This window comes from Silene latifolia, chromosome 9 (assembly GCF_048544455.1).
Source record: "Silene latifolia isolate original U9 population chromosome 9, ASM4854445v1, whole genome shotgun sequence".
NCBI classification, from domain to species: domain Eukaryota; kingdom Viridiplantae; phylum Streptophyta; class Magnoliopsida; order Caryophyllales; family Caryophyllaceae; genus Silene; species Silene latifolia.
In genome coordinates this window covers 107,743,215-107,758,949 of record NC_133534.1, presented here as the reverse complement: position 1 = coordinate 107,758,949, position 15,735 = coordinate 107,743,215, and positions in this window count along the sequence as shown.

Below are 15,735 nucleotides of genomic sequence, written 5' to 3'. Positions count from 1 at the left end.
AAATTGTTTTACTAAAACTATTAAGAGACTAAGGAAAGAGAGATAAAAATAGAGGAAATTAACAATAAAGAGAAGGGAACTAGGATTTCGGGTCATCAATAAACGTCAGTTAACCACAGCTATGGTCACAGATCAGTCGATGTGTCGGTCTAAGGGGCAACGAATATCTTCTTTCGGTCTCAATTCGCCCTAAAATGTTATTAGCTTAACTTTCGCAATTAGGGTAGCACGAGAGGTGCGGTTGCGGGCTGAGCAGGCGGCACAGCGAGCTGCCAGAGAGGAGGCGAGGGACCCCCCGTTTACACCGGCTGCGGAGGATGTGGCTGGAGATGACGATTAGAGTTTCCCCTAGTTTGTTGCTGGTTTGGGGAAACCGTCTTGTTGTGTCGGCGTACCAGGGAGGCGACGACGACGACGAGTAACTACTAGTCTACTCACTTCCCCAGTTTTCTGGCTGGTTTGGGGAAGTTCGTTTTTGTATGTACCTCCTACTCTTTTCATTTTGTCTCCTCTATTTTTATTTTGTTGGTTGTATTTTCCCGTTCACCCATATTTCTGTTGGTGTATGCTGGAGGACAACGAGGGCGTTGTCCGTTTTGGTTTGGGGAGGGTATTGCATCCTTTTGAGTCTGCATCTGCATTTGTCTTGCATTCACGTTTAATTTTTCAGCTTGCATTGTTGTTTATTTTCAATGAAAAAAAAAAAAAAAAATTAGAAAATTTCAAAAATTCAAAAACATTTCACGTTTATTTTTGCATATAGGTTGAGTCGGAACGGTAGATTCCCGTGATGAAATTGCACTATAACTTGTCATTTTACTTGAGCCTTGCACTTTTATTGATAGTTATTAGCTTTCTCATACGCATAATCTACGAATTTCTGTTCAAATATAAGCTGACTGTTTAGACTTGACCTATAAACTGGCAAACTACTTACAAATTCTGAGTTTTTAGAGCCACAACTGGTGCCATTTATGACCAGTTCATTAGGAATTTTGAGAGTAGTACTCCTTGCATAACATGTTCATCTCATTTGCACATTTATGACATTCAATTTCTCGTCAAATGCACATATTCGGGTTTGTGGTTGGTGTCACATGCAGGGAGGGTCTTGCAAATTCCCCTTTATTTATATCTTTCACCCATTTAGCTCCACATTAGCCAAAACTTGCCTTTTTGACCCATTAGCTACATTCCAAACTAAGCCTGCCTAGTCAAGCTAGTTAGTATGTTCTTTTGTGGTATGTTTTCCATTGTAGTTTGGTCCGTAATTCTTGTTTGGAGTTGGTGTTTGTATTAAGGAAGGAGGAAAGAAAAAGGAAAAAGTATTGAAAAAGAAAAAAAAAGAAAGAAAAAAAAGATGATGAAAAACAGAAAAAAAAGAGCTGGAACGAAAAAAAAAAGAGAGAAAAAAATTGTGAAAACAGTTGTGCCCTCTTGTCAGAGTTGAGAAGATGTTTGAAGACGTACAATCGAAAAGGATTGTTTGTTTCAGTTAGTTGTTTCAGACGGTGTTTTTAAAAGGGAAGTTTGTGACCGTCTGACTCCTCCGTTCTATCCCATATTTTTTGAGGAGATTGTGCTTTGAGTCTAGTGAGTTTCGTGCCAAGTGAAGGGCACTTGTACTTAGTTGTTCAGTCAGTTGAGATCCGGATGGTTTCATTATGGTCTTGTTAGGAACTAGCTTGGCGCTTTTACCTCCACATTTCCATAACTTGTTTTGCCTTTTCTCACCTGAACCTCACTATTCCCATATTAATTGCAAACCCTCGGCTGTGACGGACATTATCGGTTGGAATTTGTGCATTAGTACTAGAATTATCTTTCATTTTTGTTGCATGCATGCTATGTAGGTTGCGGTTAGGTGAGTGACTGTCTTTTCTTCTCTCTATTACATAATACATTTGTCCTTTGCTTCATGAGAGAAGAGTGACCACGAGAGAGTCCAGTTTTGTTGGTCTTGCAAGGTCGATAGGTCAGCTTTATTTCTGAACAGCTTATAATTCGTTTGCGTATTAACTGCTTGGCTTTAACTGTTGATTTTTGTTGCATTAAATTGGTTCAAGTAGACAAGTTAAGCTAGCTCTGAGTTATCATTTCCGTTCCATTAGTTTAGTTTTGAGTTTACTCGAGGGCGAGTAAAGGTTTGGTTTGGGGAGATTTGATATGTGCCTAATGTATAGTCTTTTTAGCCTATTTCAGCACGTATTTCGATGCATTTCTATACTGTTTTTATGGTATTTTGCCCCGAATTGGCTACTTTGGTGTATTTTGTCCTTTTTGTAGGAATGATCGTGAAAGTAGTGGAACCATACTCCTTTTCGTCCTTTTTGCATGCATTTAGAAGAGACGGGATTATCCCAGAGTAAGACGCTGCATTTGGAAGCGTCGTGGCACGCACTACGAGGCACTTGGGTGAAGACGTGAGCCGAAATGAAGACATAATCACTCGATCGAGCTGTTTGCCAGTCGATCGAGTGGTTTCTACACCCTCTAAAGCTCGATCGAGTAACATTTTACTCGATCGACTAAGCTGCACAAGACCAAGTTCTCGATCGAGTAATCATTTGGTCGATCGAGTAACTTTTGCTGAGAATTTGGTCGATCGAGTGGTTTAATCCACTCGATCGAGTGGTTTTTATGGGTTTGGGCTTTAATTAGCCCGCGTGATGTTTTATTTCGCATAAACTTGTTTTGTTTGCTATTTAAGCACGCATTACTAGGTTAATTAGGACTATCTATCATATTATCAAACTCTCTACTGTAACTTTAGTACGTTGCTTTGCTTTTCCCTACTGTTGCTTTTATTTCGGGATTATTTCACTCGGATTCAGTTGTTCTTTATGCCGGATTCGCACTGATTGTAATCCTTTCTCTCCCTTATTTAATAATAATCATTTGTTGCTTTAATTTCTCAATTGTGCTCTTATTTCCCTTTGCCCTAATTTTCATTATTGCGATTTATTGTTTATTCATTATGTTTTCTGCTGGAAATTTGTCTGCTGTTAGTTTAATTACCGATATGAGTAGCTAAACTCCCTTCATGTTGGGATTAGGGAATCTGCGGTAGGAAGATGACGATTTAGTAGATGAATCAGATGAATTAATTACGAGACTCTGTCACTATAGCAATTTAACTGTAATTCCCGACCTAGTTGAGTGCACGCTTCTATGTCACCCATTAATCTGGCTAAAATTAATCCTGGATCGAAAGATTGGACTAAATAGGCCTGCTATAAACAGTAGACTACCCTAATGAGGACGAAAGTTAAGTTAGTGGTATTTTAGGATAGAAAGTGGACCGAAAGGACCTTTTAACATCCGTCTCACATTAGTTCGTCTGAATCATTTACAGCTGAGTTATTGGACTACCGTAGTGAACCGAAATCCCGACATGTCCCTCTCTTCTTGATAGTTTAATCGTATTTCATTGCCTTTACTGCTCTTTATTTTATTTCTCTTCTTTTCAAACTTCGTAGTTTAGAACCAATTTCAAACAAACCCCCAATTGTTACCATAGGATTAGAAATAGACAGCTGTAATTACATTACCTCCCTGTGGATTCGATACTCGATTGCCTCTGCTACATTTTAGTTGAGACCGTTAGGTTTTATCTTTGATAGGGTTGCGATAGCCGTGTCAGTACTCGATCGAGTACGTGTGACACTCGATCGAGTAAGGGGCACTCGATCGAGTAAGTCACTTACTCGATCGAGTAAGTTGGTTTTACGAGTTATTTTAGCTGGATTTTGTTAATAACGCGTGATTAGTATTTAAAGGTTCCGTCATCTTTCTTAATCACTTTTACTTTTCAAAAAACCTTCCCAAGAGAGAAAAGAGTTACGTTGCTTTGTTCTTCGCGTTATTATCAAATCCCAAGGGCTAAGGTTGTCGGATCGTCACATTCTTTACGTCGTTGAGTTCGTCGTGTCAAGGATAAGATCCTTGTATAGTTTTTATATTGTTTTGTTGATTTTGTTTAAAACCCTAATTGGGTAGAATTGGGGGTTTTGGAGTATTATGTTGAGTAGATGTTAATTGTATAAATATGTGATTATAGAAGGAGGTTTCGTAGAGGAGCATTACTGATTAGCTGCTTGTGACGGTCTCGTGGTTGCTTATTTGAGGTAGGGTTTCCCTACTCGGTTATTGATTACATAGTGTTGTTAATGGTTGGTTATTGTTGTTAATTCATATCGTATTACAATTGGTAGTTGGTAATTATTGTTGAATAATGTGGTTGGTTGTGATTGTTTGTCTGTGGTTCTTGAGGTGCGTCCTCAGATGAGTGGAGTCACTTGCGGGAGTGGATTCACGCCCTTGATTCGCCCTCTGTGGAACCCGCCACAGAGGGGATGTGCACATTAAGGAACATGGGTTATTGCTCGGATGAGATGAGCGGAGCTTAGGTGGGAACGGTTGCGGTCCCCCACTGGCAGAGTGGAATACTTGTTGCGATGTGTATTCTGGCAGGACTACACACTTTAGTGTGTAGTCAGGTGTGTGGAGTTATGATGGAGATTGAGTGAGTGTGTATTGTTTCTGTTGTACTATTTTTGTGTAATCAGTAACTGACCCCGTTTAAATGTTTTGAAAACTGTGGTGATCCATTCAAGGATGGTGAGCATTTATTGAGCAGGTATAAGATGGATGTGCAGGGGATATCTGGGTTGAGTCACCACGAGATGTCTAGAAGTCTTCCGCTGTGTTTTGAACATTTATTTACTTTATTTGAGTTAGCATTTTGGAACAGTTGTATTTCCTTTTAAAAGTTTTGGTTTGGACATGTATCACTTTAAATGTATTTATTAAAGTCTGTTTCGTTATTGTCTATTTGATATACATTGCCTCGGGAAACCGAGATGGTAGCATTCCCATGCCTTAAGTGGTCCTGGTAAGGCACATGGAGTATGTGGGTATTACACCAAGAGCTATTGTCTAGAGGTTAACCTATTGCCTAATAAGCGATTGGCGAAAGTAAAGGACATTAGCAAATGAGGGACAAACCCCATCTCAAAGTTTTGAAATGTGATATGCGGAAGTTGAATTGAGGTCAAATTTTGAATGTTAGTCAAACCCACTATTCTTGTTTTAATTGACTTGAGCACTTCATTCCCAAAAATCATTTTTGTTATGCCACCTTTTTGAGCTTGGGACGATCCTTGGCCTTTACACTTGTAGAGAATCCGAGATTTTTCATGTCTTATGCCAGTAACATCATAAGGATCATCAGTCCACCTCCATCTGATCGCCCTTGACAAAAGCATTTAGCAATTGTGGACGAAAGTAGCCTAGTTTAACAAAACTTGGAGGTGACTTGTTTGTATCCTCTTGGACTTAGTAACTAAGAGAACTAATATCTATGGTGGAGTGTGTACCCTTAAATTGCTTCCCTTATATATTATTTTCGCCACTTAGATGAGGGAAGTGGCTATTCTTTTGTATATGCATCCTTTTACTAGTTTTCTTCTGCTTAATGTTTGGACGCATCGCCATTTTGGCAAACCCCACCTTGCCTTGCAAGAAGGCATCTTACCTCATATATGTCTTGTTGTGAGTTGAATGAAGGGAGTGAGACCCACTAATTGTCTCACATCGGCTAGGTTGTAAATAAAGGTCATAGTTTTAGTCACCTCTTTACTCAGGACGAGCAAAGGTTCGGTTTGGGGATATTTGATGCGACTCGTATTTACACACATTTAGACCCCTAACTAGCCTCGTTCCTATGCTTTCTTGCATGCATTAGGGTCGTTTCTTATCTTTGGCTTCCTACTTTGGATATTCTATGAGATTTTGTTTCCTTGCTAGGAGAGAAATGCTAACCTTGCTTATATGGAGCAAAACGCAGCTAAATGGATCGCATATAACGACCAAGCAACAAAGAGGAGACCAATACAAAAGGCCTAAGTCAATATAACAAGTATTTGTTCAATGATGAAGGATCCCCATGGCTCCTCAGTGATCCCCACGGATCATGAGGCAACCAAATGAAGAAGAATCAAAGATGACCTTAGGTACGGCGTCCCAAGCACGGCCCGAGCGTCCCAAAACAAAGGACGGGCGTCCCAAGACTCAGCCCAAGCGTCCCGTGAGCAGGACGGGCATTTTTCTTTACAACATAAGCATCTAAAAGGGGCAGGTCGGACGTCTCCATGGAGGACTTGCAAGGCGTTAATCTTCATTTTAGGAACTTAATCGTTATTTAAGGCCTTAGTTACCCTAATACTTGTACTTAGTATAAATACTTCATTGTATTAGGAGATTATTACCTAGTTTTATTACCAAGCTTTAATCAAGTTTTATTAGGAGGTTATGTTAGATTAATCCAAGTTATTAATTCAATCCAATTACATAATTCAGTCTTAATCACATCTTAGTCTTTTCTTAATTATTCAAATGTTCTTAGATTTATTTGGGTAATTTGAAGACTATTTGAGGTTTATTGGAGAATTGACAACTCTTCATTATTCATCAAGTTTTCTTCTATTATTCTTTGCTTTATATTTGATGAAACTAAGTTGGTACAATTTCTCTACTCTTTACTTAAACCCCGTTTATAGTTTCAGTCTTTCATCATGTTTAGACTTGTTAATATGATTGACACCATTTTTAGCATGTTTTACATGATCATGAGTGAGTAGTCTCGTAACTAGGGTTAATGAAGGATTAGTGGAATTAATCATGGGGTAGATCTTTACTTAATAAGTTCATATGAATGCTTGCTTGTTGTAGTTTCTGTTAGGTTCATATACCTATTATTAGACTCTTCTAATAGTGAACTAATTAACTTTTTAATATGTGTTCTTTAGATCTAGTGCATGCATAACTAAATAAGAGATTAATAAGAAAAACAATGTCCCTTACATTGTTATATGGCTCGAAAATATGGGCACAAATAAGGCCACCTTCCTTATTTGTTCTTGAGCTTAAATGTAATGGATGATCCTCCAAAATCCCAATGTAGAGATCCTCCTTTGATTGCACCCAAGACAAGTCCCTTAAACTATTATATTAATTAACTAGAATAATATAGGAGTACCCTTAAAATAATTCTAATAATATAATTATTACTACACTAGTAATCTTATATTTTGATAAGAATTTATGATGAACAACCTTTTAATTTCTAAAACAAGTTTAGAAAGAAGTGGGAGAGTAGAGTAAAATTTGCATGTAAAATGAATGGATGAATAATAGAGTGAATAAGAGAACAAATTTTCTTCAAATAAGAGGAAGGGAAACCAGCCAGTTGGGTGAGGAGCAAAATGCCAAAGGATGGCATCTCCTTTTTACTTTTGTTCTTTACAAGTAAATAGGTGTAAGACTATCTACACAATAGGTAATCATAGTGTTATTTAACCATAAAACAAAACACCCACTCACCCACACTTTCTCCAATATTTCGGTCCATTTGTATAAAATGGACTTCCATTTAATTTTGTCAATTTGTCATATGACACACAATATATTACATGTAGTATGTCACATGTTATTAATTAATTTAATGCATATTTATCAAATAAATATCATTTTATAAATTAATTAAATCACATACAACAAATCGACTAGTGATTCTTGATCACATAAATAAAATGGGTCATATAATTATAATTCACAACATATTGTAATTATAATTAACCATTCATTCTTAACTCAATTGTTTCACAAACAATAATCAATTTTAGTAATAAAGTATTTTCATTACTAAAATAAATCTTATTTAATCCAATTACAATAAGATATAAATATTCTCTCTCACAAATGAATTGTTCAATTTTAGAGAATTGATTAACTTATTTCGTCATACAATTAATCAATTTGTCTATTAAGGAATTGCCCTTTAGGTGTGACCTTAAGGGATCAACTGATCACCATCGTCAAACGATAGTAATGTCTAACTCTAGTTAGCTAATCATTACTGATTAATAGACAAATTGATTAATTGTATGACGATACAAGTTAATCAATTCCTTAATATTGAACAATTCATTTGTGAGAGAGAATATTTATATCTTATTGTAATTGGATTAAATAAGATTTATTTTAGTAATGAAAATAGTTTATTACTAAAATTGATTATTGTTTGTGAAACAATTGAAATAAGAATAAATGGTTAATTATAATTACAATATGTTGTGAATTATAATTATATGACCCATTTTATTTATGTGATCAAGAATCACTAGTCGATTTGTTGTATGTGATTTAATTAATTTATAAAATGAGATTTATTTGATAAATATGCATTAAATTAATTAATAACATGTGACATACTACATGTAACATATTGTGTGACATATTACAAATTGACAAAATAAAATGGAAGTTCATTTTATTTATGTGATCGTTACAAACATGTCTTATAGTTAATGTGTTACTTTTTGAAAGTAATAGAACTATAATCTATAAAGATAGAGTGGGAGTATAACACACATGTCTTATTGTTAAAATGTTGCTTTTCGAAAGTAATGGTATTATGACCTTGTCCCAAATCGACCTTGTTACAAACGAGCCATAGCATTACAATCCAAAAATTGTTACTCAAGAGTAGATTTACTTTAAGGCGATGGTCTCCTTAAAGTGAATAGAGCTTTAGAGCACCTAAGTGCATAGATTTACATAAAGATGTTAATCAAGATAAATCATGTTAGGAATTACCACATTTCATTTTGATGAAAAATGGCAAATAATATAAAAAATTCGCTTTTCTGAAATGGGAATTTAGAAAAGGATGTGTATGGAACACAAAACCTTAGATAAAGATCTAAGAATCCTAACGTATTATGCGGAGCTTTCTTAAGTGATCCTAGAATGGTCTTAAGCAAGCATCAAAGGATTGTAATAATCATATTTTTCATTCATGTGATAATTGAGAATGGTTTCATTCACATTGATAATGAATCATATTTATACATGAAGTTAAGTGGGAGCCAGAATTATTTTTCCATGTCTTATATGTTGATAACATATTACTTATTTAGAATAATGTACCAATGCTCTCTTCTGTGAAAGAGTGATTGGGAGACTAGGAAAAGATGTAATGTATTCGAGATTTACGAATATATGTGTTGAATTTGAGAGAATATTGGCATATAGTCTAGAGCCTTATGGTGATAAGTTCTTACATATCTGTTTAACATCAACAAGGTTAAGTAGGTTGTTCATGGTGATGAAAATGGAATTGCTATGATGGATTCATAGTCGTTCACTGAACCTATTAAGTTGTCGATCACATGAAATCGGTTGCTAATGTTTCCGCCATTAGAACGATCATGTATGCCAACAGACGCACATGCCGTGATGAATCATATGCTTGGAGCATAATAAGTTAATAACAAGTTACTTCATAAGATGGTCTTGTGAAAGCCTTAAAGAACATCCTTTCGGATTCTTGAAGTGAATCAAGGATTCGTTCATATGATTGGATGATATGCTGAGTTGTGTGTTGAAAGGTTGCACAAACTTTAGTTTCCAAACCGAAAAGGATTTGTCGAAATCGTAGGCTGTTTTATTGACTTAGGAGTAAGAGACTAGAAAAGTGTTTAGTTTCGTACATTGCAAATTCTACAAAAGGAATCTAAGTAAATTGTGATAAAATGGTCAACGTAGAGAATGAGAGTAGATTCCTCTACCAAAGACTTTATCACAAGTTATGTGATAATAGTGGGATCATCTTTCAAGTTAAAGAGCCCAAGTCTGGTAAGAAGACTAGACATATACTTTGCTAAATTCATGTTATTAGAAATAACATTGAATAGAAGGAAATAGCAATTAATAAAGTTGGAATATACGGATATATGGTATAGCCACTTGCCAAGCTTTTATTGCATTTCAACTAGTGTAAAAGGTACACTATAGATTATAAGATATGAAGTAGTAATAGAGTATTGACTATTCATATATGATAATCGCATTTATCGTTTGAGTTTTATTAAACTCACCCATTACCTTGTTATATCTAAATTCGTTGTAGAGACAAATTGAACCCCATTAAAGTGAACTGGATTGACATAGTATTTGCCCCTAGTTACTTGAAGGAGGTGACGTCTCGAAGTAACTAGAGTGTGATGCGATTGATGGCAAGTTCAAGTGCCATAGAGTCATATGGGATGACTATTCGATCACATAGACAAACTGTATGGGACACTCTGTCGGGTAGTGACCGCTTATAGAGTTCTGGTAATTCATAAAGCCCGGTCGTGGCAAGAGCTGTTATAGTATTCTTATGAGTCAATTCTTTTGACTAGAGACTATTCGCCCAAGTTGGCACAATTTTCTGGTTGGCTTTGATTTATGCTTTACGACTGTCGTAACCGAGGTCAAATGAATATATTTCGGGTTATGATGAACTGTGGCTAAATGAGGGAATAGTGCGATAGGAATTATCCACCCCTTTGTCAAGGTTATTTGAAATCTCAAGGCCACTCGAGGAGTAGTGAACTGAAAATGCGTTGCCACGCTCGGAAGGTATCTACGGTAGATAACTCAGGTCATACAGTTACTCTCCAGATCAAGGAAACCACTCAAGATATGATCAAGTACAAGTACGACCTGCGAGAGACCTTGCATTGAGTGGGAGATTGTAATAGCACATGAGAATTTGTGACGCACACTTGTCTCGGACAAGTGGGAGATTTTTGGAATATGTGTCCTCAACAATAGTGTGATCACATGTTTAAATCTCATATTAAGAATACGTAAGGGATGACTCATTTATATAGTCAACTGATCAACATTAATCAGTAATGATCAGCTAACTAGAGTTAGACATTACTGTCGTTTGACGGTGGTGATCAGTTGATCCCTTAAGGTCACACCTAAAGGACAATTCCCTTAATAGACAAATTGATTAATTGTATGACGATACAAGTTAATAAATTCCTTAAAATTGAACAATTCATTTGTGGGAGAGAATATTTATATATTATTGTAATTGGATTAAATAAGATTTATTTTAGTAATGAAAATACTTTATTACTAAAATTGATTATTGTTTATGAAACAATTGAGATAAGAATGAATGGTTAATTATAATTACAATATATTGTGAATTATAATTATATGACCCATTTTATTTATGTGATCAAGAATCAATAGTCGATTTGTTGTATGTGATTTAATTAATTTTTAAAATGATATTTATTTGATAAATATGCATTAAATTAATTAATAACATGTGACATACTACATGTAACATATTGTGTGATATATGACAAATTGACAAAATAAAATAGAAGTCCATTTTATACAAATGGACCAAAATATTGGAGGAAGTGTGGGTGAGTGGGTGTTTTATTTAATGGTTAAATAAAACATTATGATTACCTATTGTGTAGGTAGTCTTACACCTATTTACTTGTAAAGAACAAAAGTAAAAAGGAGATGCCATCCTTTGGCATTTTGCTCCTCACCCAACCGGTTTCCCTTCCTCTTATTTGAAGAAAATTTGTTCTCTTATTCACTCTATTATTCATCCATTCATTTTACATGCAAATTTTACTCTACTCTCCCACTTCTCTCTAAACTTGTTTTAGAAAACAAAAGGTTGTTCATCATAAATTCTAATCAAAATATAAGATTACTAGTGTAGTAATAAGTATATTATTAGAATTATTTTAAGGGTACTGCTATATTAATCTAGTTAATTAATATTATAGTTTAAGGGACTTGTCTTGGGTGCAATCGAAGGAGGATCTCTACATTGGGATTTTGGAGGATCATCCATTACATTTAAGCTCAAGAACAAATAAGTAAGGTGACCTTATTTGTGCCCATATTTTCGAGCCATATAACAATGTAAGGGACATTGTTTTTCTTATTAATCTCTTATTTAGTTATGCATGCACTAGATCTAAAGAACACATATTAAAAAGTTAATTAGTTCACTATTAGAAGAGTCTAATAATAGGTATATGAACCTAACAGTTTCAACTTATGCACATGTTATGCTTGATGAAATGCTTGATTAACAACCTAGCATGAATCTCTTATCCCTTCAACAAGACTTGTAAGACATAAACTAACTCAAGGCTTGTTAGACCATTTATATAGTTGAATAGGAAGAATTAAGTCGACTTGTAGGTGTTGTAAAGTTTTGACCAACTCGGCTCTGAGACCCAAAACTTCCTAGGAATTGTAAGATATAAACTAACTCGATTCTACTACAACAATAAATTCCTTGCATCTATGAAACTTGTTTATGTGATATCACCATGATTCCCTTGTGAACCCTTGATACCCTAGTGTCTTAATCAATTGTTTACAACCCCATTTGCTTACTTTGCTTTACTTTAATTTGTTTACGTTTCCTTTGTTAACTTGTTTAGATTGCAAACCTCAAACTCACCCCAAATTGTGACACCAAAGACATAGCTTTCTACAACCAATAAATCAATACAATACCTGTCCCTTGGGATCCTACCTTTACTTACTAATATACTAAGAGTAGTTTGTTGATATTATAAATAGAGTTTGATAGGGAGAATAGACGAAGTTCTGACCCTTTATCACAATTGTAGGTGCTTCGTCAAGTCAAAGTGCAATCCTTGTTCCTTGAAGCATGCTCTCGTTTTTGGGATGCGAAACATCATCTTTTCGTTTTCCCAAAAGGTGAAATTTGCCCCCTTTCCGAAGAGGTGGGTGCTATTGGAGGGTGTGCGAGTTGTACTCCGGTGCTTCCTCCAACTCGGTTGTGCTATAAGGAGAAGTTTCGTTCTATGTTGAGCTTGTCGGTGAGCCAAGTGAACTTCCTCCTTACTCCCCATGGTGTTGACATGTTGAATCTTATCAACATCTTCTCAAACCGTTTGGATGTCAATATCTCGGAGGTGGATAGGAGAAGGGCTCTCGCCTTTTGCCTAGTGCATGCTTACCTTCTTGTTGATGCTTTGAAGAAGGAGGGGCCAAGATGGTATGGTAGCATGACCTGTGTTCATGTTGTCGAGCAAATGGAGCATGGGTGGGATCCCTCATGGTTAGTACTCGGTGAGATTGTTCAAGCTTTGGATAATAAAGGCCTTTGTGGAGAAGTCCCTTCATTTGGATCCCCAAGGATCCTCAAAGTATGGCTTATGGAGAGGCGAAGGTAGGTTGAGCCTCCGGTTAAATATTCTTATTACTCCTTTCGTCATCTTACTATGAGGAAGAAATTGTATGCGGATAGCTTTGCATGCACCGAGGCCTATTGGACCTCGAAAATGGTGGAGAGGGGGTGGTCCTCACATTCGTTGAGTGGTGTCGTGATGGCCCATGAGGTCCTTTACGGGGTTGCCCGCTCCGGCCGCTTCTTCTTCCTCTTTTATGGTTGTGGGCTTGAAGGTTGCTTCCTTTATTTATCTGGAAAGGTTCATGAGGTAAATGGGCCGTGAACAAAAGGTGCCCGCTCAAGATACTCTCGTCAAAGAGAGTATTTTTCAAAACTCTAAGCTTGTGGAGGTTTTCGAGAGATGGTGAACCACTCAGCCGAATTGGGAGGTGCCAAACCCTGCTTCAACGACATGGGTGACTCCCGCTTATGTCAAATGGTCAAGAGCTCAAACCTTGCAAGAAAGATCAAAGTTTCGAAAAGACGAAGTCGTAGATTTGAAGTATAGGGAGGTTGGCAAGGCAAACCGTGCCTACTTTGACGACTTTGGCGATGATGTGAGCCCGGATATGATGAGGCCATCGAATAAGAGAAGCTTGGGTCCCAAGGAGGCATTGGGCCACGTATGGTCTCGGCTTGGGCCAAGTATAGGGTCGTATATGAGCTCGGGTGTCGTTGCCGTTGTGAATCCATTGAGGATCCGTTCTGAAGAGGAAGCCCATGCTCGGCAGTCTAGTAAGAAGAACAAAGGGAAGATGTACCCCGAAGGCAAAGGCAAGGGTAGAATGGAAGAGTGAAGACCTCCATTACCCGCTTTATTATTATGTTGTATTAGCATTTGTGTATTTTTATTGTGTTGTATTAGTTATGTATGATGTCTTAGTCAACACTCTAGCTTGGCAAGTCATGCACTTGTTTAGATTTATTGTTGTCAAGTTTGTAATCCTTCCCATTATTAATTAAATAAGAGGATTACTTATGCTAAAAAAATGTTGTGAACATTTATTGTTTGTTTCATCCATCTTGTAAAGGTAATTCGGTTTGAATTATCCTAAACATTGCACATGTGAAGGGGATTTTTGAGGGAATGGAGAAAGGCTTTTTGTTTCTTTTTTGTTCTTTGTTGTTTTGAGAAAAGGGGATGCTTTTTTTTTTAAGTTTGTATGGGTTGTTATTGTTGTGTGTGGGGATGGTTGCACCCTTCTTGTGTAAGTAAGGATTGCTTACGTATTCACCTGAATAGGTGAAATTAAACCATGCTCGTAGTTCAAGTGTTTTGTTTAAGTTGGGCTGTGAATTTTTGTTTGGGTGTTGTGGTTGTATATTTCTTGCATAAGAAAGGAGTGCCTATGTATTCACCTGAAGAGGTGAAATCAAACCATGCTCATAGTTCAGGTGTTTTATTTGAGGTGAGGTGTGAATTTTTGTTTGGGTGTTGTGGTTGTATCCTTCTTGCATAACAAAGGATTGCCTACGTATTCACCTGAAAAGGTGAAATCTAACCATGCTCGTAGTTGAGGTGTTTTATTATTTTTTGTTGTGCAAATGGATGATGCCTTTGACGAATCAAAGGCTGCTGGAAACATCGCAAGGTGCCGTAACATAGACTCGATTAAACATGCAATTTCAAATGAGAACTTTTGAGGAATTAACTTAAAAGGGAGATTGCGGTCACTAGTTGTCAAACTAGGGAAAGGTTTTTGGTTGGTGGTGCTATGGTTTAAGGGTAATATTTCTTGAGTTGGTCTAGGTTGGTTGGGTTTGTCAAGTCCTCCCCGTCTAGGTCACTCAGTCTCACTGCGCCTCCCGAAAGGATTTTCTTGACCATGTATGGCCCGGCCTAATTGGTTTTTAATTTTTCCCCTCTAATCGACGGGTAATGGTGCTCGAACCGACTTGAGGACCAAGTCGCCTTCCTTGATGTTTATGGGTTTGACTTTTTTGTCGAATACCTGTTGTATACATTGTTGCTATAGTTGGATGTTCTGCAACGCGTTGAGTCGCCGTTCATCTAGGAGTGTGAGTTGCTCGAACCTTCGACGGGTTGATTCCGCCTCAAGGACTTGACTTTCTAGCAGGATGCGTAGAGATGGGACTTCCAACTCCACCGGTTATACTACCTCCATACCGTATGCTAGGTAGAAGGGTGTTGCTCATATTGGTGTTCGAATGGAGGTTCGGTATCCCCAGAGTGCGAATGGGAGTTTGTCGGCCAATCGCGGTAATTATCTTGAATCTTCTTGATGATGGTGACAAGTGTTTTGTTTGATGCCTCTACCGCTCCGTTGGTTTGGGGACAATAGAGGGATAAGCGGTGTCATTTGATTTTGTATTTGTCCAACAAGGCTTGTGTTTCGGCCCGGAAGTGGGAGCCTTGGCCGCTGATGATTTCATGGGGTACCTCATATCTGCAGATGATGTTGTTTTCGATGAACTTGGCCAGCTGCTTGGCGGTCAAGATTGCATAGGATTGTGCTTCTACCCACTTGGTGAAGTAGTCGATTGCGACGAGGACAAAACAATGTCCTTTTGTGCCTATCGGAATGACCTTTCCGATGATGTCGATGCCCCAGGTCGATAAAGGCCGGGGTGATGTCATGGTGTATAAAAGGGATGGTGGGATGTGTTGTATGTTGGCAAAGATTTGGAAA